At 35.8% G+C, this 24,383-nt stretch overlaps 1 long non-coding RNA gene across 3 annotated transcripts in view; it reads right to left on the bottom strand.

Annotated features, from left to right (window-relative positions):
- The window catches only part of LOC123580814, a 242,135-nt gene that overhangs the window by 69,480 nt on the left and 148,272 nt on the right, over positions 1 to 24,383 (bottom strand). For 2 of the 3 annotated variants that reach the window (XR_006703470.1, XR_006703472.1), the window contains one exon: positions 19,953 to 19,957. The exons of the other annotated variant lie outside the window; for it this stretch is intronic. This is a non-coding gene — a long non-coding RNA (uncharacterized LOC123580814). The remainder of the gene's footprint in view (positions 1 to 19,952; positions 19,958 to 24,383) is intronic. 3 annotated transcript variants of the gene reach the window in all.

Genomic DNA, 24,383 nt, shown 5'->3' with positions numbered 1-24,383 from the left:
TCCCTAAGAGTTCAAATATATACCGCTATGTGGCTGTTAAAAGATGGTAGAGCTATAAGCCCCACCATCACTCCCATAGAAAAACTACTTATCTTCTCTTTTAGATGCATCCTTAACGGTAATCGAACAACATTTTTATATCAATTTGCATGCACACAGATTGATATACATATTGGTTCCTATGGCTGCTATACAAAACTACCACAAACTCAGTGGCTTAGAGCAACACAAATTTATTATCTTACAGTTCTGTAGAAGTTTCATGAGGCTAAAATCAAGGTGTCAGCCTCCTTCTTGTTGACCCCAAAGAAGAATCCATTTCCTTGCCTATTCCAGCTTCTAGATGCTCCCCAGCTTCCTCAGCTTGTGGCCCCCTTTCTCCCTCTTTAAAGCCAGCGGGGGCTAGTTGAGACCTTCTCAGATTGTATCACTCTGACTTTCTGCCTCCTTCTTCCATTTTTAAGGACTTTTGTGATTACATTGGGCCTAATCAGATAAACCAGTATAATCTCTCTAATTTATGGTCAACTGATTAGCCGTAACCTTAATTCTATCTGCAACCCTACATGTATAATAACATATTTACAAGTCTTGGGGATAAAGATCTAGACGTCTATTATTCTTCCTACAGAAAAAAAAATATGTATGTATATCCACACACACACACACACACACACACACACACACATATCTTAAATATATGACAGAAATGCTCAACTCTAAACACTTATTCTTTATGTTGTTTAAAAACATAGACTTCTAAATTTAAGATAAATGTTATATAAATACTAGTTATATTTTTAAACTTCACGATTAGAAAGTTTTGACTTTCTTTAAGAAATAAGAAAAACAAACAAACTCCATCCCTTCCCACTTCTCCTTTTTGTGTCTCCTGATGTTTTATTCTTACGGTATTATTTTTGCATCATCAAGATACACAACGTTTAAACTCAGTCCTCAAAACTGAATTTCCATTACTAGTTATCTGAGGCTTATGTTTAACTAAAGTCAAGAATCATTATCAATCATTTCTCCACTCTTGAGTTATTTATTTTAATTCTTTTCTTTGTTGCCTGGTATTCACCTTTGTGTGTTCTTTATTTCAGGATGGGCTCACAGATGTTGTACTTCTCCAGTCCTTGTGTCCTTAAAAATATATTTGGCTTTTATACCTAGATGATGAGCATCCTTAGGTCACAATTCTTAACAGTAGGAGATATAGACATTTTTCTTTGGTTTTCTGGAACTGAATGCTGCTTGGTAAGTCTGAGGCTAGCATGATTTTTCTATATTACAGCTTACTTGCTTTTTGTTTGTTTTGATTTGGTTTTGCCTGGATGACTAAAAATATCTCTTTTAGAGAATTCCAGGGAAGATGACAGAATAGGAGAATCCCAGGCATCCCATGGTAAAAAGATAACACCCACATCAGTATAAATAACCCAGAAAACAACCTGAAGGAAGACTGGCAGAACAGAGTCTTGATACCTAAATGTAGAGAAGAACCACATAAAAGAGGGTAAGAAGGGCAGAAACACAGAAGTCAAATAGGACCATCTGCAAGAATGGAGAGAAGACCAGACCCCACACCAGCCACCCCAGGCATAGGGGAACCCACATGGGAAAGATGAATTCCCATAACATTTGTCTTTGAAAACCAGAGGGGCCTAATAATCACTGGGGTTTAACATCTGGAACTTTAAAAAATCAGCAGGCTCCACTTTGGGAGAGCAGGGAGGGCAGAATCCCCACCCTTAAAGACACAGCGCAATAAACAGCCCAGCTCAGGTCCAGCATAGAAGCAGCAGTTTGAAAAATATTGGGAGTGTATGGGCGGCTGAGTTGGTTAAGAATCCGATGTCGGCTCAGGTCATGATTTCACCATTCCTGAGTTTGATCCCTGCGTTGGATCCTGTGCTGACAGCTCAGAGCCTGGAGCCTGCTTCAGATTCTGTGTCTCCCTCTCTAACAGTCTCTCCCCTGCTCACACTCTGTCTGTCTGTCTGTCTGTCTCTCTCTCTCTCAAAAATAAATAAGCCTTAAATTTTTTTTTGTAAAAAGGAAAATATCTGAAGTATCTGAGAAAGAGATTTATTCACTGCTCTCAGAGCATGTGCTGGAGGGGCAGAGATCCTTGGGGGACTTCTCCAAGAACAAAAGGGCTAGTGGGAGTCTTTTCCCTTCCCCACCCCCAAACCTAGTCATAGGGACATCTGTGGGAGCCAGCACCATGCCAACATCCACTACCTAACATGCAAACAGTGCTCCCTACCCTGCATTCTCTATGGAACAACCCCCTCTAGTACACCCTTGGCCTGAGCCCATCCAAAGTGGTGCCACAAGCCTGGTAGTGTGCAAGCAGCTCCAACAGAGGCCAGTACCACTCCAAAGTGACTCCTGCTCCAGGGAGAGGGGAAGATAATCACATACACCAGACTGACTATGGCCGCAGTAGTGGGCTGGGGAAGACATCAGGCCTGACTGTGGACCCTGACCACTAACTAAAGCTTCTTAGAGGACAACACAGGGAGAGTGCCCTGTGGTGCAATGCAACCACAGCTCTGGCAAACACTTGGTCTGACCCAGCTCCAGACTGGCCTACTAACAACACAGAGACCAAACCTTGCTCACAACAGGTGAAGAGAGCCATTGTAGACAATTGGACTAAAGGAAAAAGCAGCTCATCCACAACAGTAGGACACATGCAATACACATAGGACACCCATCAGGTTCTGGTGAACAGTGGACATTGCACTGCTGGGCACCACGGGACCTCTTCTTCATAAGGCCACGACTTTCAAAAGCAGGAGATATAGTTGATTTTCCTAACACATAGAAACAGACCTAGAGAGTTAGACAATATGAGGAGACAGAAGAATATGTCCAAAATGAAAGAACAGAACAAAATTACAGCAAGAGAGCTAAACAGAATGGAGATAATTACTATACCTGATAGAGAATTTATTTTTTTATTTATTTTTAACTTTTTAAAAAATAGTTACTTATTTTTTTTTTAACGTTTATTTATTTTTGAGACAGGGAGAGATAGAGCATGAACGGGGGAGGGTCAGAGAGAGAGGGAGACACAGAATCTGAAACAGGCTCCAGGCTCTGAGCTGTCAGCACAGAGCCCGACGCGGGGCTCGAACTCACAGAGTGCGAGATCGTGACCTGAGCCGAAGTCGGCCGCTTAACCGACTGAGCCACCCAGGCGCCCCAATAGTTACTTATTTTTGAGAGACAGACAGACAAGCATGAGTGGGGAGGGGTAGAGAGAGAGGGAGACGCAGAATCCAAAGCAGGCTCAGGCTCTTGAGTTGTCAGCACAGAGCCTGATGTGGGGCTTGAACCCATGAACCGTGAGATCATGACCTGAGCCCAAGTCAGATGCTCAACTGAGCCACCCAGGCACCCCCACCCCCGATACAGAATTTAAAGTAATGGTCATAAAGATACTCACTGGACCTGAGAAGAGTGGAGGACCTCAGTGAGACTCTTATCAAAGAGATAGAAAACATAAAAAAGAATGAATCAGAGATAAAGAACTTAATAACTGAAATTAAAAAATATACTAGATGGAATAAATAGTATACTAGAGGAAGAGAAGAATTGATCAGTGATCTGGAGATTCCAGTAATGGAAAGCAATCAAGATGAATAGGAGAGAGAGAGAGAGAGAGAGAGAGAGAGAGAGAGAGAGAGAGAGAGAAAGAATAAAAATGAAGATAGATTTAAGGAACTCAGCAACATTAAGCATAATCACATTTGCATTATAGGAATCCCAGAAGAAGAAGAGAGAGAAAAGGGGGCAGAATATTTATTTGAAGAAATAATAACAGAAACTTTCCAACTATGGAGAAGGAAACAGAAATCTAGATCCAGGAGGCACAGAGACAACAAAATCAACCCAAGAAGTTCCACACCAAGGTATGTAGTAATTAAAATGGCAAAAAGAAGTGATAAAGAGAGAATTTTGAAAGTAACAAGAGAAAAGAAAACAGCTATATACAAGGGAACCCCACAAGGCTATCAGCTGATCCACAAGGCTATCAGCTGATTTTTCAGCACACACTTTGCTGGCTAGAAGGGAGTGGCATGATATATACAAAACACTAAGAGAAAAGAAAAGAAAAGAAAAGAAAAGAAAAGAAAAGAAAACAAAAACCCTGCAGCTTAGAATACTCTATCCAGCAGGGTTATAATTCAGAATAGAAAGTGAGATAAACAGTTTCCCAGACAAAGAAAAGTTAAAAGATTATATGAATACTAAACCAGCCCTACAAGAAAGGCCATTAGTAAAAGTAAGAAAAGTAGGAAGTAAAAAGGAATGAAATTAACTATATCTATAAAAATCAGTCAAGGGATTCACAAAATAAAAGGATCTAAAGTATGAAACAATATACCTTAAATGTAGCAGGGAGAGAGGAATAAAGAATAGGTTCAAAGTTAAGCAACCATTAACTTCATATAGACTGCTATATGCATACTATATTACATATATATGCACTATATATATATATATATATATATATATATATATATATATATATGAACTTGGGGCACCTGGGTGGCTTAGTTGGTTAAGTGTCCAACTCTTGATTTCAGCTCAGGTCATGAACTCATGGTTCACTGGATTGAGCCCCACATCAAGCTCTGCCCTGACAGTGTGAAGCCTGCTTGGGATTCTCTCCCTCTCTCCCTGCCCCTATCCCACTTGTGCTCCCTCACTATCTCTCTCAAAATAAATAAATAAACTTTAAAAAAGGTGTTATATATTAATCTAATGGTAACCATAAACTAAAAACAAGTAAAGATATGTAAAAAATAAAGAGAAAGGAATCCAATATATCTTTATTTAATTTTTAAAAAAAATTTTTAAACATTTTATTCATTTTTGAGACAGAGAGAGACAGAGCTTGAACAGGGGAGGGTCAGAGAGAGAGAGGGAGACACAGAATCTGAAACAGCTCCAGACTCTGAGCTGTCAGCACAGAGCCCGATGTGGGGCTCGAACTCACGGACTGTGAGATCATGACCTGAGCCGAAGTCGGACGCTCAACTGACTGAGCCACCCAGGTGCCCCTCTTTAAAGAAAGCCAGCAAATCATGAGAAAAAAGAATGAGAGAAAAAAGGAACAGAGAATTACAAAAACAACCATAAAACAGTTAACAGAAAGGTAATAAGTACACACCTATGGGTAATTACTTTGAATGTAAATGGACTTAATGTCCCAATGAAAAGACATAGGGTGGCAGAATAGATAAAACACAAGACTCATCTATATGCTGCCTACAAGAGACTCATTTCAGATCCAAAGACATATGCGGATTGAAAGTAAAGGATGGAAAGCAAATGGAAGTGAAAAGAAAGCCAGGGTAGTAATACTTGTATCAGACAAAAAGACTTCAAAAGAAACCCTATACAAGAAACAAAGGACACTATATAATTGTAAAGGAAATAATCTAATAAGAAGATATAACAATAGTATATATTTACGCACCTAACATTGAAGCACCCAAATCCATAAAGCAGCTAATAACAAACATAAAGGAAGTAATCAATAGTAATACAATAGTAATAGGAGACTTTAACATCCCACTTACATCAATGGATAGATCATCCAAACAGAAAATCAATAAGGAAACAGTGGCTTTGAATGGCACATTGGACCAGATGGATCTAACAGATATATTCTGAATATTCCATTCTAAAACAGCAGAACACACAATCTTTTCAAGTGCACATGGAACATTTTCCAGAAGAGATCACATATTAGGTCATAAGCCAAGCTTATGAAGTCAAGCTTATGAAGCTTATGAATTGAAGTCATACCATGCATCTTATCAGATGAGACAGAGCTATGAAACTAGAAATCAACCACAAGAAAAAAAACCTGGAAAGAACACAAATACATGGAAGCTAAATAACATGATACCAAACAATGAATGGGTCAACCAAGAAGTTCAGAGAGGAAATAAAAAAAATACATGTAGACAAATAAAAATGAAAACACAGGGTTCCAAAATTTTGGGGATGCAGCAAAAACTGTTTTAAAAGGGAAGTTTACAGCAATACAAGTCTACCTCAAGAAGCAAGAAAAAATCTCAAATAAATGACCTAACTTTACACCTAAAGGAGGAAGAAAAACAAGAACAAACAAAACCCAAAACTAGTAGAAGGAAGGAAATTATAGAGATTAATGCAGAAATAAATAGAAACTTAAAAGAAAAGCATAGTCTATATCAATGAAACAAGGAGCTGGTTCTTTAAAAAGATCAACAAGGGATGCCTGGGTGGATCAGTTGGTTAAGTGTACAACTCTTGATTTGGGCTCAGGTTATGATCTCATGGTTCATGAGTTCAAGCCCCACATTGGGCTGTGTGCTGACACACAGAACCTGCCTGGGATTCTTGCTCTCCCTCTCTCTCTGCCCCTCCCCCCCCTCGAGTGTGCACTCTTTTTCTCTCTCACTGTCTCTCTCTCTCTCAAAATAAATAAATAAACTTTAAAAAGGCAACAAAATTGATAAACTTATAGCCAGTGTCATTGAGAGGGAGAGAGAGAGAGAGAGGACATAAATAAACAAAATCAGAAATAAAAGAGGAGAAATAACCAACACCACAGAAATATAGAGCATTATGACTGAATATTATGAAAAAATATATAATGAAAAATATTATGAAAAATTGGAAAACCTGGAAGAAATGGATAAGTTCCTAGAAACATTAATGTCACAAAACTTAATCAGAAAGAAAGAAAACTTGAACAGACTTATCAGTGATGAAATTGAATCAGTAATCAGAAAAACTCCAAACAGAAACAAGTCTGGGACTGGGGGGGCTTTATAGATAAATTCTACCAAACATTTAGAGGTAATACCTATTCTCTTCAAATCATTCCAAAATATAGAAGACGAAGAAAAATTTCCAAATTCATTCTATGAATCCAGCATTACCCTTATACCAAAACCAGATAAAGACACTACAAAAAAAGAAAACTACAAGCCAATATTTCTGATGAACTTAGATGCCCAAATCCTCAACAAAATATTGGGAAACAAAATAAAACAATACATTAAAAAATCATTCACTATGATCAAGTGGGATTTATTCCTGGGATGTAAGGGTGGTTCAATATTTGCATTTCAGTCAATGTGATACAACACATCAACAAGAGAAATCATAAAAGACGTGATTATTTCAGATGGAGAAAAAGCATTTGATAAAGCATAACATCTATTCATTATAAAAACCCTCAACAAAGTATGTTTAGAGGGAATATACCTCAACATAATAAAGGCCATGTATGTAAAACTCACAGCTAACATCATACTCGATGGTGTAAAACTGAGAACTTTTCCCCTAAGATAAGGAAAAGACAAGGATGTCCACTCTCACCACTTTATTTAACATGGTTTTGGAAGTCTTACCTACAGCAGTAAGACAAGAAAAAGGAACAAAAGGCATCCAATCGGTAAAGAAGAATTAAAACTTTCACTATTTGCAGATGGTGTGATAATATATAGAAAATCCTAAAGACTCCACCAAAACAAAACAAAACAAAAAACAAAACAGTAGAACTGATAAATGAATTTAGTAAGGTCACAGGATTCAAAATCAATATAAAGAAATCTGTTGCATTTCTACCACTAATAATGAAGTAGCAGAAAGAGAAATTAAGAAAACAATTCCATTTACAAGTATACAAAAATAATAAAATACCTAGGAATAAACTTAACTAAGATCTATATTCTGAAAACTATAAAACATTGTAAAAGAAATTGAAGATGACACAAGCAAATGAAAAGATATTCCATGGGAAAAACCAATATTGTTAAAATGTCCACACTATCCAAGGTGCTATACAGATTTACTGCATTCCCTATCAAAATACCAATAGCATTTTTCACAGAATTAGAACAAGTGTTCTTAAAATTTGTATGGAACTGCAAAAGGCCTCAGATAGCCAAAACAATCTTTAAAAAGAACAAAACTAGAAGTATCACAATCCTAGATTTGAAAACATACTACAAAGCTGTAGCAATCAAAATAGTATGGGACTGGCAAAAAATAGACACATAGATCAATGGAAGAGAACAGAGAAGCCAGAAATAAACCCATGATTGTTGGGTCAATTAATCTTTGACAAAGGAGGCAAGAATATGCAATGGGGAAAAAGCAGTCTCTTCAACTAATAATGTTGGAAAAACCAGTTACATGCAAAAGAATGAAATTGGACCACTTTCTCATATCACACATAAAAATAAACTAAAAATGGATTAAATACCTAAATTTGAGACCTGAAACTGTAAAAATCCTAAAAGAGAACACACGTAGAAATTTCTCTGACATCGGCCAATTTTCTGACATTGATATGTCTCATGAGGCAAGAAAAACAAAAGCAAAAGTAAACTATTGGGATTGCATGAAAATAAAAAGCTTCTGCACAGGAAGGGAAACAACCAGAAATCTACTGTATGAGAGTAGTACAAAAGGCAATCTACTGTATGAGAGAAAGTACAATCTACTGTATGAGAGTAGTACAAAAGGCAATCTACTGTACGAGAGAAAGTATTTGCAAATGACATGTGACAAAGGGTTAGTATCCAGAATATATAAAGAACTTCTACAACTCAAAACCAAAAAAAAAACAATCCAATTAAAAATGGGAAGAAGACATCAACAGACATTTCTTCAAAGAAGACATGCAGATGGACAACAGACACATGAAAAGATGTTCAACATCATTCATCATTGGGGAAACAGAGATCAAAACCACAATGAAATATCATGTCATACAGGTCAAAATGGCTAAAAATCAAAAACACAAGAGACAAGTGTTGGTGAGGATGTGGAGAAAAAGGTTTTTCAAAAAATTAAAAACAGAATTACCATATGATCCAGTAACTCTACTACTGGCTATTTACCTAAAAAATACAAAAACAATCATGCAAAAAGATACATCCATGCCTATGTTTATTGCAGCATTATTTTATAATAGTCAAATAATGGAAGGAACCCAAATGTCCATTGATAGATGAATAGATAAAGTGAGATATATCATGTGTATATATATATATATATATATATAATATATAATATATATAATAGATAAATGTACATATTATATTCCATTATATATAAACTAAAATGAAAATAATACGAAAAATAAAAATAAAAAATAATTAAATCTTTCCATTTACAGCAACATGGATGGACCTAGAGGGTATAATGCTAAATGAAATAAGTCAGTAAAAGAAAGACAGATACCATGTGATTTCACTTATATGTGGAATTTAAGAAACAAAACAAAGAAAGAAAGAGACAAACCAAAAAACAGACTTTTAACTGTAGAGAACAAATTGATGGTTTCCAGAAGGGAGGTGGGGGGAGGGATGGGTGAAACAGGTGGATTAAGAGTAAACTTACCGTGATGAGCACGGAGTCATGTATAGAATTTTTGAAACACTATATTATACACTTAATACTAATATAACACTGTATGTTAACTGTACTGGAATTAAAATTTACAAAATTACTTGAGGTTTAATACAGGCTATATATTTATCATTGTTTTCTTGAAACATGTTTTTAAACATACTTAATCAGGTTTTCCCTCAATTATTTTTTTGAAATTTTTTTATCATTTATTTATTTTTGAGACAGAGAGAGACAGAGCATGAATGGGGGAGGGTCAGAGAGAAGGAGACACAGAATCTGAAACAGGTTCCAGGCTCCGAGCTGTCAGCACAGAGCCCGATGCGGGGCTCGAACTCACGGACCACGAGATCATGACCTGAGCTGAAGTCGGCCGCTCAACAGACTGAGCCACCCAGGTGCCCCAGGTTTTCCCTCAATTTTAAGGAAAATTTCTGCTTTTACATTATGGAATTCTAGGTATCTTTTATAGATTTTCTATTCTAGATGCTCATTATATTACATTAAATCATCGTTATCTTCATTCCTTTAAAACACTTTATTTCTAGTTGCTTTATTTGTCTCTTTTCCCTCTGCACTTACTGTGAATATTTTGACTTCTCTGTATCAGGACTTGGAGTACACTTGTGTTCACAGGTCTGCAGAATGGGTTTCTGGAAATGGGGAGGCTAAATTGAGGTGACCAGTAATACCAGGCGTTATGGCACAGGATGTTCAAGATTGTGTTCTCACATCAGTGTTGACTGTCCAAACTATGTTTAGTTCCTTATAGCTTATGGAGTAATTATGTTTAGTTCCTTATAGCTCATGGAGTAATTTCAGGTGTATCATCTCATTTAACCTTCACATAATCTATGAGGTAGACAGGGAAATAGAATTTCCACTTTTTGGATGCATGTAAGTAATGAACTAAATCACTCTCCCGTTATTAGAATATTGATATTGATATAAAAACTGTTACTTAGCTGACTCAACCTTTTTCTCTTTCCCATCTCCACTGTAAAAAATACTCACTTTCCCACCCAGCCTTGCAGCTCAGGGTGGCCGTGTGACATATTTCTGACTAGCAAGATGAAAGAAATTCAGCTGCAGGAGTATTTGGGGGGAAAGCTTTTACTTGTCTGATAAAGCAACAGATAGTGCTGACATTTCAGTTTCCCTGATTCCATCTTTCCTTGACGTGAACACAATGCCAAGGGATGGGGCAGTCATGAGAAAAAGTACAGGAACAATTCATTTAATATTAACCCCAATATGTTTAAGTCATGGAACCAATGTCATCAGCTGCCTCCTATTTCTAAACTCCTTATTCCAGGAAAAAAATAATCCTCCTTTTGTCTATCCCATATCAGTTTATACAACTTGTGGTCAAAGCCTGTTGATAATGTAAATGTGTGGAGATTATTAGGCTCAGTGTCATACATTATATATAAATTTACCTTAAACTTAAATAAGTTTAAATCTTATAACTATCTTTATTGTCTTCCTGATAATTACCCAGATTAAGTTACCTCCCATAAAGAACTGGGACCTTACCAGGGAAGAAAAATTTTAGCATTTTAACTCATTGGGCAAGTATTCAAAATAAATTGTTCCAAGAAGCAAAGTTAATTTATGCCATTTGAATAGAAAATAGTATTAGTTTAAGTCATTGTGTTTCCACGTAAACCAGAAGAATAAGAATGACTAAAATTCTTTGTGTATAAATCTAAATATTTTTCCTGATTTGCAAGAGTCTGCTAGACACTGAATGATTATTTTCATTTGCATAGTATAAGCAATTCACTTTCTCATACACCTTAAAAGTCTACCTACACAAGAGATAAGAATTATGTTGTTTTATATTAAAATTGATATAATTTCATGAATCATTTTCATTGACTGATGATTTATAAACTATTCCCCTTCTGGAAAACCTCATTATTTTTTGAAGCCTCTACTACTCTCCAAAAAACATCCCGACTTAATAAGTATCCTACCATGTTGTGCCAATTTGCAAGTTATGGGTAATCTGGGCAAATCTTTTAATTGGTTTTGAATCGTGCAGTTTGTCTCAGAACTACATAAACATTAAATAATTCAGAGACTAAATGAAACCTTATAATGCAGCACACCAAAGTTGTTTAAACAAGTTTGGGGTTTTTTTTTTTTTGATAATCAGATAATTATACATAACTAGTCATCATTACTTCAAACAAATTATGTTTTGTTGAAGCATGAAAGAGGGTTCCTGGCACTCTTTTGAGTTCAACTAATCTTATTGATAATAGGTGTCTGTCAGCAAAACCTGTTTATTGGTGTTATGGTTTGTTATACAGCATGTGTAGTTGCTGCTCTGTAGTAAGCTTCTCTTAATTATATCATTTTTCAAATAAATATTTGTATCTTTTATTTTGAAAAATCACAGGTTCAGTAAGCTTGGCAAATGTGTGTATATTTTGAACACAGAATGCTTTGTCTTTTATTCACCGTAGATTATCTGTAATAATACACTGCTTCATGAGACAGCACTAGAGAAGAAAAAAAGGCAAGCAGTTGTTTGCTGTGCATTTAAGTACTTAAACGGAGTCACTCTGCTTTCAGACATTCTTGCTTGACTAATTCACTGGAGTCAAATGGTTTAGAGTGCTGTGTCATGCCAATCAAGAGCATTAGCATCATTTGTGCTGTAGAAAAGCTTGCACTGAAGGGAGGAGGGATTCTTTGGCTCTGTCTACACAGATTAAGTAAAATGGAAAACTAAGGCATTTATCCAACTAATTCTGACAAAAAGAAAAAAAAGTGGGGTCAATTATTCAAGTAGTTATAGATGCAATGGAGTTTATTGGATAAGTACTCCACCGTCTTCCCATTTTTTCTACAACTGGAATTGTTTTTGTGTTTCTGTAGAATGCGGGGCACACTAGGAATAGTACCCTCATGGAGCATCATTTAGGGGATTGTCAAAGATAAAACAACAGTAAATTCTTTGATCTGTCCTTGATTAAAGGATTTAGCATATGTAAATGGGATGATGATAAACTACTTTCACATAATACAGTATACACCTAAAGGATCAGTGTCCTTCGGCCACTTAACTTTTTAAGAATGACAGTCTGAATTTATAAGGTAATAATTGTGACTTTCAATATACTAAGTTATTAGAAAATGTTATTTTGATTATAATAAAATTGAGATATGTTCTATTCAAACCACAAGGACAATAGATGATGCTCACAAATATTTCATTAATTATATATACTTCCAAAAGTTAAAAAAAAAAAAAAAAGCTATGCCATCAGGGAAAACTAGCAGGTAACATATAACAAATTTAAGGAAAATGTCATAAGAGAATGACAAACTAACATTAATCATTAAACCAATATTTATTGGACAACTTAGAGTCAAAATGTTTCTTTTATATTATCTTCTAAATTACCTTTCTTTCTAAAAAAAGAAAAGAAACATGTTCTATATAAATCCATTAGATAAAGCTTGTAAACTGTCTTTCAAATTGATATTCTGATTTATTTTTCTTAATTAATGATAAGTATAGTTAAAATGTTCCAACATAATGAATTAATTTACACTTATATTTGTTTGAATTTTTGCTTTATATATTTTTTGAAGACAAGATTTTGTTTTGTATGTTTTAAGTGACTAGCATTTAAAAATTTTATATTTTCCATTGCATTGAGTCATTCATCATTACCTAGTTCTCTCTTAATCTCAGGAATTATTTTGATTTTAATATCTATTTTGCCTGATAATAATCAAACTGCACTAGCTTTTTTTTTTCTTTTTCTTATTTTGGTGGTATACCTTTTCCTATTATTCAATCTATTTGCATTTTTTCAACCTATTTGTATTTTTATGTGTTATATATGTCTATTTGTTTTTCACTGGATCATTTAACCCACTTAGATTAGAATTTCTGATTATTTAAACTTGCCTCTATCTTCTTTGGGGATAAAAATTTGTCTCTCCTACTCTAGGCTCATTTTTACTACTTTTATTTTGTTCTTTTCAATGGAGTATGGTTTCTCATTAGATTTTTTTCCTTTTTGCTTACTGCGCTTCATTTCTTTTAGTAGTAACTCTGGGAATTTTAACATGCATGCTAACTTATCAAATTCTGAAGCTAATCATCAATTCACTCTCCTTCCAAACAAATGTTAGGACAGTATTAACTCTGAAAATTTCTTCTCTTTTTATGCACTATTGCTATAGGGATTTTTATTTTACCTTATTTTTCTCTTTTACTTTTTTAATTTTATTTATTTATTTTGGGAGAAAGATCATGAGTGGTGGAGGGACAGAGAGGGGGAGAGAGAGAGAGAGAGAGAGAGAGAGAATCCAAAGCAGGCTCTCCACCATCAGTGCAGAGCTTGTGTGTGTGTGTGGGGGGGGGGTGCTCAAACTCACAAACTGCAAAATCACGACCTGAGCCATAATCGACTCAGATGCTTAACCGAATGAGCCAACCAGACACCCCATTATTTTTCTCTGTTACAAACACAATAGTCAATGTTTACTTAGTCTTAACAACATATTAATTACTTTCTTAGAACATCATCCTTGCATCTCAGAATTTCCACATGGAAATGTCTTTATTTCACCTTCACTCTTTGTTGAATATGGAATTCTAGGTTCATAGTTATTTTCTCTCAGTACACTGAAGGTATTCTATTATCTCTGGCTTCCATTGCTACTGATGAGAATGTGTTAATTTAATCATTCTATTTACTTAGACAATGTATCTTTTCCATCTGATTTCAAGATCATTTCTTTGTCCTCAGTGATATTCAATTTTAGCACTATATATTTACATATAGATATACATCTATATAGATATATAGATACAGATCTACATATGGATGTAGATAAATGTAGACTTCAAAAACATTTTCCTTGGGATTTTATGAATCTAAGGATGGGTGTTTTTATTGGTTCTGAAAAACTATTAGTCATTTTATCTTGAAATGTTTCTTCTCTCTATTCTTAACAAAACGTCTAAATATATAAGCTTTAGAGTGTTCACTCTATCCTCCATGCCTGTTAATAACTCAGTCATGTTTCCTATTTCCTTGCCTTGCTTTACTACAATCCAGATAATTTCTTCAGATATGTCTTCCAGTTTATGAATTCTATTTTTATCTGTGTCTAATGTAATTTTAGAGGCAAGTATTGAGTTTTTAATTTCAATTATTATATTTTTCTTTCACTGATATCTTTGGTTAATTTTATACCTGCTTCGTCAGTTTTTAATAGACTCTGCTATCTTGCTCATTTTTATCCCCTATTTTAATTTATTAAATATGCTAAACCTACTTAGTCTCTATTATTATTATTATTATTATTATTTTGATGTTTTCAATATATGAAAGTTTGGGGTCAGATTCTTTTGCTGATGTTTTCTGCTGCTTTATTTGTGTTATAATTTTGACATTGAGTTCTCATTCTTTAAACTTTATTTATATACATTTGCTGAGATTTGGATTGAAATAGGTTCCTGTAGAGATGTTATGTGTTTGCTCCTGCCAGGTACCTGGGGGCACCAGTGATATAATAGCATTTTAATTAAGGTATGGTTTGAGTTTATTTGCCCATATCAAAGTATTGTGGGTTCCATTTGTAAACTTAGCTGGTAAAGATTGGCTTGTGATATGAATTCCCAAAGAAGAGGTTTTTCCTTTATTCAAAGTTTAGTTGAATTCATCTTGCTGATCACTTGGGGGAACGTAATATTTCTACTTATACTGAGAGTGTGGCTCTTTAGGGTCTCAGATTTATAAAGAGGATTACCTTTTAGATGTCATATCCTTTCCTTGTGAGCACTGCAACATATGAAGATGTAAAAAGAACACTCAGGTTCACCTAGGTTGATCAGTGCCCTAGGAACACAAATTATAGTAACTGTTTCACTTGCCTCTTGGGTTCTTTCACTTAGTTTCTGACCGGTGAGAACTACTGAACTTTCTTGCCATTTAACTGATATACCTAAAAATATGTATTCACATTTAAATCAGTATTTTTTGTTGTTACCGTGGAAGACTTAATTTCTCTCAAACTGCTAGAAAAACAATGTCAAGAACTCCCATATCACCTCTGTCTGAGTGAATAAACTAATTAACTGGAAGAACTATCTTAAAAGTAGAGAATCATGTATCTGAGTTTCTGTTAACTGCATTACTTACGATTGGCAAGATGCAGTGCTGCCACAGGTGTCCAGGGGTCAGAGCAAGTGTGTGTAAACACCATAATGTTCTCAGAAGGCTCACTTGAAATTGGACTGATACCACATGAGTCTGAGAGAAGGCACTATAATTCACTAGGTAGTTCCAAGTATCCTAATCTAGATGGCAATGGTATTGACCACAACAATGAAGTTGGTTGGCTGACACAGTGAAGGGAATGGGAGGTCGGAGGTTGATGTGAAGTCGGGTGCAGTGGGTATGGCTCTGGATTGGCTGTTCACAGGTGTGTCCTTTAAACTCACCTTTGCCACGAAAGGTTTATGTGAAGTTGGATAAGTTGCTCTCCTCTCTGGACTTTATTACACTTATCTGTAAAGTGAAGATGCTGATAACATGTGAGACAAAAATCTGTGGCTATCATTTCATCTCCTCTATCCAACTATCATTTCATCTCCTCTAGGTCCACCATATTTCTTCTGGTAATATGCCCACCACTCCTAATGTTTGAAGAGTATTTACTGAGTGATTCTGAAATGTTTCATAAAGTAATGAAATTAAGAGTAAGATGACTCAGATTTTACTGGAATAAAGGAAAAAAGAAACCAAGATTGCTCCCATACAAGTGTTATTTATGAATTATGGTAATCAAAAGAGATTTAAATGTAAGATATATCATAAATCATATTCTTTATGACAAATTATTTTCCTGTGCTCAAATTCAAGGTAATTTTTTCATTGTTATTGTTGTTCTAGGATATTTTGTCAGTCCTATTATTGGCTACATTGTAAAAATAATGTACCTCAAATTTAGGGTCGCTCATTTGCACATGCCTTTTCCAAAGACCCTTTTCCTCTAATTTTAAGTAACACTAATTAAATAACATTCTTTTCAATTAAATAGCATTAACTTTCTCACTTGATTTTTATTTACAATTTCATATATTTTCAAAACCAGGTCACCCAAATTTTATAAATTTCAGGATCCATAAACCTGAATCTGCTCTATTTACTCCTTTGTTAAAGAAGAACACATATTGCCTCCTCATTTTCTTTGACTTATCACTTCCTTCAACTTTTACTAAAGAAAACAAACAAAAAAAGGGATTTTGATTCAGGTATACTTACAGAGGGACATGTTTTAATATGGCTCTGAGCTGTTAAAACCAGAGAACAATTTTATCATTATGCAAAAACTCTTTGATGATTCGTTGCCCTCCAAAGCTCAACCTTTCTCTCTTTTTTTAAGCATATGCCCTTAGAAGAAATAACTGATCACTACAGTGGCTATAATATTATAAGTTGTTAAAGCGCTAGTGAGGATAAATATTTGTAATATTTTAATTCATTTCGCAATTTCCAATCCTACCACCGCCGCAAAGTATCTTACAGTTTCAAAAGCTTTATGTGCAGTTGAATTTGGTAAAGGAAGATTTTTTCAATTGCTTCATGTAGTTTGAAAACTATGATAACATGAGCAATTGTTAACTTCAAAATATTCTATTCTGTTTGTATTGTTTTAACATTAAAATTATACTCTCACATATATACATATTGACTATGGCTGGCCATTTCTAGGAATTTGGGTATTTTTGTTAAAGACAAGCAGCCTATTTTGAGATTTTATTTTACATATTTTATTTTTATTTTGAGGGGAATCCAAATATCTACACCATGAACTTAAATTCCTATAGCTGCCAGAACTGACAGAGAATTAGCAAGGCAGAGCCAAGTTCACGCAAGACTGTCTACGGCGCTCTTATAGCTAAAGACAAACCAAAATATTGACTAGTTCTTCTCAAAACAGCATGTATAAGTTGTGGCTGAAATAAGCCTGATGTAAGAAAGAATACAGATGGCAGTATAATCATAGGCTGGGTCTACATGATGCCAAACAACCCATTCAAAAGTGAAAAACTCAGTCGATCAGTTGGTGGTTTTTGTCTACGTGCCACCGAGCAACAGGCTTGACTGATTTCTTCACGAAACTGACTGAGCTTTTGACTAGACTTCAGCAGATGTTTTATCACTATGTATGTTCAGTCTTAGTTGTCAAATCTATAACTCAAATAAGTTCCTCTATGAATGATGAATTTCTTTCCTACATCAAGACAACCTGCAAGTGTTAAGCAAAGATCATCTGCAGTTTTTAATTAATCTTACAGCCTGCTTTAATGCATATGCTTAGCACACTTTAGGGTATGCCTGGTAAGAAACAGGGTCTTCCTGCTTACACACCCATCTTTAATATTTCATTAATTCATTTGGTATCATCGCAGCTCAAATACCCTTTGAAAAGTAATTAAGATTCATTTTACTTTCCTTTTTCACTCAACAATTTCCCTGGTATATAAAACCTATTTGCCAGGAACGCGTCAAATGACTACCAGAATTTACAAGGATTGCTTTGATATTTTTCTCCACTTCTTAAAAAAAAAAAAAAAAAAAAAAAAAAAAAAGGCTTCTCACCAAAAGGTGGATCACCACATACTTCAAATATCTCATGACTAAAAATGAAAACAATCAAAACAGACACTTGTCACATAAATTATGTGTGAGCAGGTATCTCATGCCTTTGGTGGCTGTTGGGCCCCAATACCAACTGCAGTTTGGACCTCAATAAATATTTGTTAAATGAATGATTCAATGGATTATACTATACTATTTTTGTAGCCATTGACAACTTGTGGCCTAGTAATAAAGGAGTGGGAGAATAAGTACTTCCACTTACTCCCCTCCTGTCCTGTGAATGTACTGCCCATGCTTTTATTATCTAAACCCAACTGGAAACCAGAAGCCAAGGGAACCGTTGAAAACAAATGGGTGGAAAATGGTGGGCAGTGGATCTAGAATGAGGCAAATATAATATCTGCTATCTGCACACCACTGTCCTCTACACAATCACTGGGGATAAAGAGCTTAGCATGCATTATAATTCTTAATATTTTCACACATACACACAGGAGAATTACATATATGTGTATTTACACATGTATATGTATTTATGTAGATGATAGATAGATAGACAGATAGATGAAAATGCTCAAAACCTGGAGTCAGAATAGTTGTTTTTTCCCAAATCCAAATCCCATGAAGATGTTGTGCCAAATAATCTTTAGTTTCTTTCCAACTATACTATTCTTTCACATGGACTAAATGTGAATGCCTTGGAAGACCATTTACTTTTAAAAAACTAAAAATCCTATTTAATTAAAAATGTAAAACATTTCTGGGGCGCCTGGGTGGCGCAGTCGGTTAAGCGTCCGACTTCAGCCAGGTCACCATCTCGCGGTCCGTGAGTTCGAGCCCCACGTCGGGCTCTGGGCTGATGGCTCAGAGCCTGGAGCCTGTTTCCAATTCTGTGTCTCCCTCTTTCTGCCCCTCCCCCGTTCATGCTGTGTCTCTCTCTGTCCCAAAAATAAATAAACGTTGAAAAAAAAATTTAAAAAAAATGTAAAACATTTTTAGAGAAGCTGGAAAATACAGAAAATGATAAGTGAGGACACCAGTTCATAAATGATGCTTCTAGGAATTATTTTTTTCCTCCGCCTTCACGAGGCAGTTGTCAGGGAAGAGAATGGTTTTCTGGGTCCAACTCTAATCACTTCCCTTCTTTCTGATTTCTGTCCATCTTCCATCCACTATTTTTTTATATGCTGTCAGTTCTCTTCTTTTCAAGCTCAAAGAACAGGGAGGAGGATGAATGGGGGAAAAGCAAAGGACTCCACTCTGGGAAAGCTTCTCTGGAAATGTTTACTGCATCAGCATTAATATCTTCCAAAGAAAAGAGCATCTGCCTGTCTTCTGAGACTGCAGAAGCAACTGCCTTTATTTCAAGTTACCTGGGACATGCTCTGGGGTACAATCTTTACGTGCTTGATGCACAGGTCCTTTACGATGTTAACAGTGGGTTGATGGGGAAATTGTACTTTTATCTTTCCAAATTTCTGTATTTGATTATGTTTCCAGCTAAGCAGTGGATAAAGACTGACTTAGCCCAAGGACCTCTTTCCTATTTATGGAGATGTTGTTTTTTTGTTTGTTTGCTTTTTACCTTTAATTTAAAACCAAAAAGAGAAATTTTCTAAACTTACTCAAAGGATGTGGAAACTATTTCTCAAAGCTCTGAATTTCCTGAGCTTGACTTTTAAATAAAACCCACCCAAACAGGAGGAATTGAAAGGAGGGGTGGGGGGGGGGGTATCATAAAGCATTTTTTTTCAGGCTGGCTAAGAAATTCTATTTGGTTAAATAGGAGCAAGTTTCCCATATCCATTCCCCACATCCATACCATCTGGATGCATGAATGTTTGCCCTATTAAAAAAAATAAATGAAAATACTCTCTCTATAAGACAGAGGTCCTTCTTTTATATTACATTATTGCATTATATTACATTAATAATATACATAGGTCAGGGCTACAAATATAGAGAACATTCTTACGACTTTCCTGAGGTCACTCATTTGAATATCATACTAAAACAGGTCTAAAGAAAGAAAATGTTAGGTTCCATTACAACTATCTTATTTACCTATTTATTCAAACTCATCTCATTTAAAAAATATATATAAAAGCATGAAGTCAGTGGTCCTGTAATATATCTTCTTTGCTCAATGTGCTAAGGTCCACATAAAGCTGCTTTAAAATTAAATGGGGGCAATTCTTTCTTTCACTTTTCTAGGACTTTTATCTCCTAACAGTAAATTGTTAATAGATACAGAATATTTCTATTGATTAATTCAGTATGCCAGCTATGATATGATTCACAGAAGGCAAAAGAAATGCCAATGCTTTCACGGCACAAGGCCACATTATCGAGAATACCATCTATGGCTCTCTCACAAGTGTTAGGCAGTTTTTATAGAAAAAAGAAAAGCCTTTACACCCGAAGTGGAGCTAATGGATAACTTAAGAGAGCTGTAATTGACATATTCATAACTCTTTTTTTCTGTTAATGTTAGGGAAGATCTTATTTAGTAATACTTTATTATTTGAAAACTAGGTGAAGATTTTGTGTCAAACAAAGAATGAACTAAGGTACAAATGATTTTAAGTTGGGACGAGAAAATCTTTTAGGTTATACCATGTATCATGAATATTTTTTAGCTATATTGATATGTATAAACAAACAAACTTGAAGCAATTAGCCTTAAAAGCTCAGAAAATAAAAAGGAAAATGTCTTAATATCCATTACAGGAATGTTGATGGTTTATTTGCTTGTGCTATGTACCAACACAAGCAATTTTAGTGGACTCCTTTATTTGCCACTTTACATGCCTAGATAATTAGTTAATACGCTTATATTAAGCACCTACTCTGTGTCAGACTTGGAGTTATTTGAGCATAGATGCTATTTAACTTCAAGATCTGCAAAGGTACCAAACAATGAGATTTTAACAGGAAGTGAACAAGAATCACTAAAAATATTTGACAGCCATAGCATTTATGGAGGTTTTTAAAAGTTAAAAATAAAGCTCTTGTCTTGTGGCAGATTCACTCTTGATCCAAACCCAAAGTACACTGAAGAAAACGTGTGATTGGGTCAAGTTTTCATCCACCTGGAAACTTTGTGAACCATTTTAAAATTGTGGGCATGCTCTTTTGATAGCTTCTTTGTGGTTCTAAGTCTATGGATATTTGATGTGGACTCCTTGAGGACCACCTTATCACCGTCTCCTGATTGGGCAGCAAGAACCTGACATAGAGAGCCATATGAGACTTCCTCATTTCCTGCGACCTTGGGGAATCCCACTGACTTCTTCCGAATTCTTATTCATTCATTCATTCACTCACTCAGCATCAGAGGGGAGTTAGCATCACAGGAAGAAACCCAGGAGATACTGTAGATCATGACTGGGTGGGGAGATGTGCATGCTTGGACCTGAGTCTTATTCAACTGGCTTTTCTCCTTGTAAGAGAAATGCTGTGTGATAAAAAATAAAGGAGCATCAATCTCTGGTCCCTGAAAATAAGAATAGTATCACATAAACCTCACAGTTTCTCCAACACTAGTCCATATTGTCCTCAACTTTTACTACTTTGGATGCCATCTGTATCAAAGTATAATAAGAAGGCAATTCAAGGGGACTATCAGTTTAAAGGGAAAAAAAAAAAGTAAAAGAGAGAAAAAAAACAGGCCTGGAGAGGGGGCACCGCTTGGCATCAGGTCACTGAGTGTATTCATTATTTGTTCCCATTACCATGTTATGTCTTAATTACTCTGGTTTGGCTTCCCACCCGGGGTCACTATGTCACAGCTGGTTTTCTGCCCATCCCTAATTAATAAAGCCTCATTTAGTATCCAAGTTTATTGTAATAAACCTCTGCTGAGGGATACAGCAGAAATAAGGAGACAAAAAACAAACCAGAAATTATCAGAGTTGCTCTGACAGTAACCTTGCACCATAAAGGGCCTTGGTTCAGGCTTCTCTGGGTTACTTTTAACCTGGAAAATACGTCCATTTGATTTCAGTTGGAATTCCTGGCATAATTGGTCAGTGATCAGATTTTGCCCATAGGAAAAAAGTGACAAAGGTTTCTAAACACTCTACATCATTTGGGACTTATTAAAATGGTTATTCACTCATGCTTCTAGTATTTAAATTAATATTATTTTGCCAAACAAAAAGAAAAGCTTAATGTTTTTTGAATGGCAATATAAAAAGTAACAGGCAGTCATCAAATGCTCTTATTTGGTTCTGTGGCACTGCTTCCTTTAGTATTTTGATACATAAAGTGAAGACAAATTACACGAGAGCCTTTTCTAATTTGTTAAATATAATTTCAGCCGACAAAAATTTACAAATAAAAAAAAAGCACCTTCAAAATATCTTTACTATTATGTATAGTTTCTCTCTGCCTCTGTCTGTCTATCTTGGTCTCTGTCTCTGTCCCCCTCTCTCTCTCTCACACAGACACTATACCAATTCTATTTACTAGAATCCACACAGCTCTTGAACAGATAGTTCATCTGCATTTTATCAGGTGTCTCCATAATTAAAGCTTATTGTAAAGTGAGATATTATTGGTATATTTTATTACTTGTCTATGAGAGGCTGAACAAAGTAAGAGGCATAAATGAATTCAGTTTTACAGTACTTTGTTTTAAACAAATGTCACTACCTACACACGCATACCTAATTATCAGTTCTTACACATTCTGCCAAATATCAAACCTATAGTTCATAAGCCACACACACGACAGGCAGTAAATATATTCCCCCTAATTTAAAATTTTATTGCAAAATACCCTCTGCACTATGTTAACCTACACTAAATCACACTGTATACCCTCAGCTTTGCTGGTGTTTACCTACTTCTGATTCAAAAAGGAAAACAGCACTAACTCCTATTTCTGGAGATCTACAGTAATAAAAATGAAAAAAAAAAAAGAGAGAGCACTATTCGCAAGGAAGAGATTGAACACAATGGCACAAGAGGGTTGACTTCAACTGTAGCAAGGAACAGATTAAGCCAAGACACTTTGTGTTTTGGTGTGGTTTCCAAAGGTTCTGCGTTCTGAACGTCAGAGTTGCTGTGCATATTTTTGTACATTTCAAAGGCTCTCACAGCAGCTACGCAAAAATTAACATAAAGATTAAGGCTCTCACAGATGAATTGGGCAGTTGGTTTGAATACGTGTAGGCTATTGAGGCACTATATACAATTTTTCTATTCAAGCACATGTAAGTGAAAACCAGCCCATCCTTTTCACAATGGGGAAATTCACTCCGGGGAGAACTCCTAAGAGGAGAGGCCGCTAGTGGGGCCTCCTCCTCCCATCTACAGGCAACTGCTTTGCCGTCAACCTAAAGGAACAACTTCTCGGAACTCAGCCCCAACAGAGGCTCCATTCCACTTAACCTACAATTCTTCACAGGTGCTTTGTTGTCTTCCAGCAGATATCATCTATTATCATGGCAGACAATGGGATGTGGTGAGGATGGACGCGGCGGTCATGTTCCATTTGCCAGCGTGAATTATCTCCTGATCCTGTCCTCTAGTCCTGGTGGGCTCTGAGTGTCCCATTTTGAAAAAGAGTCTGAAGCCATTAGAACAAAAAGCACTGGAAGGGCTTGGGCTGTTAAAGGCTACATCTGGGCTCAGCAACATGCATACTAATAACATCATTACGGCCGAGTGGTTTGGAGAGCGTGTTTACTTTGTTGTGGTTGCTGTCACCTTCTAGAGCTGAATTGTTAATATGTGGTTTTAAATTCAAATAGCACACAGGGCTAATTTTCTTGTATTTGCCCAAAAAATTAGGTTACATAGTTCATCTAATTCTCCCTCCACTTTTTCATGTGTGGGTGGTACTCCTTGTAGAGAGTACTTCTTTTCCATGACATTGAACTTGAACCTGACTGACCTTTCTATAATGAGTGAATTGAAAACATCTCCCTTTGGAATGTGGCTTGTAGATACTGGCTACGCCAGTTTTTCTGCATTTGATGAATTAAAGGGGCAGAGTCCTTTTCGTAGACCTAGACCAGAAGAGTTATTTAACAGGATAAAAAAGAAAAAGAGAGAACGGAAGGGAGGAAGGGAGGGTGGGAGGGAGGGAAGGAAGGAAGGAAGGAAGGAAGGAAGGAAGGAATAGAAAGAGGAAAGAGCGAGCTTTTAAAAGCCTTTTGCAGAGGCACTCTGCTTAATTAGAAACCCTCCATTAATTTTAACAAAAAGTGATTAGGTGAAAGCTTGGGTTGCCTTGGCTGTGCTGAGCTTCTGCTGGTAGTGGTAGTAGTGCCTTTTCTTCCTTTTTAGTCACTT

This window comes from Leopardus geoffroyi, chromosome A3, assembly GCF_018350155.1.
Source record: "Leopardus geoffroyi isolate Oge1 chromosome A3, O.geoffroyi_Oge1_pat1.0, whole genome shotgun sequence".
In the NCBI taxonomy this organism is placed as follows: domain Eukaryota; kingdom Metazoa; phylum Chordata; class Mammalia; order Carnivora; family Felidae; genus Leopardus; species Leopardus geoffroyi.
Note: the sequence above shows the minus strand (reverse complement) of the source record. Positions and strands in the feature narration are given on the sequence as shown.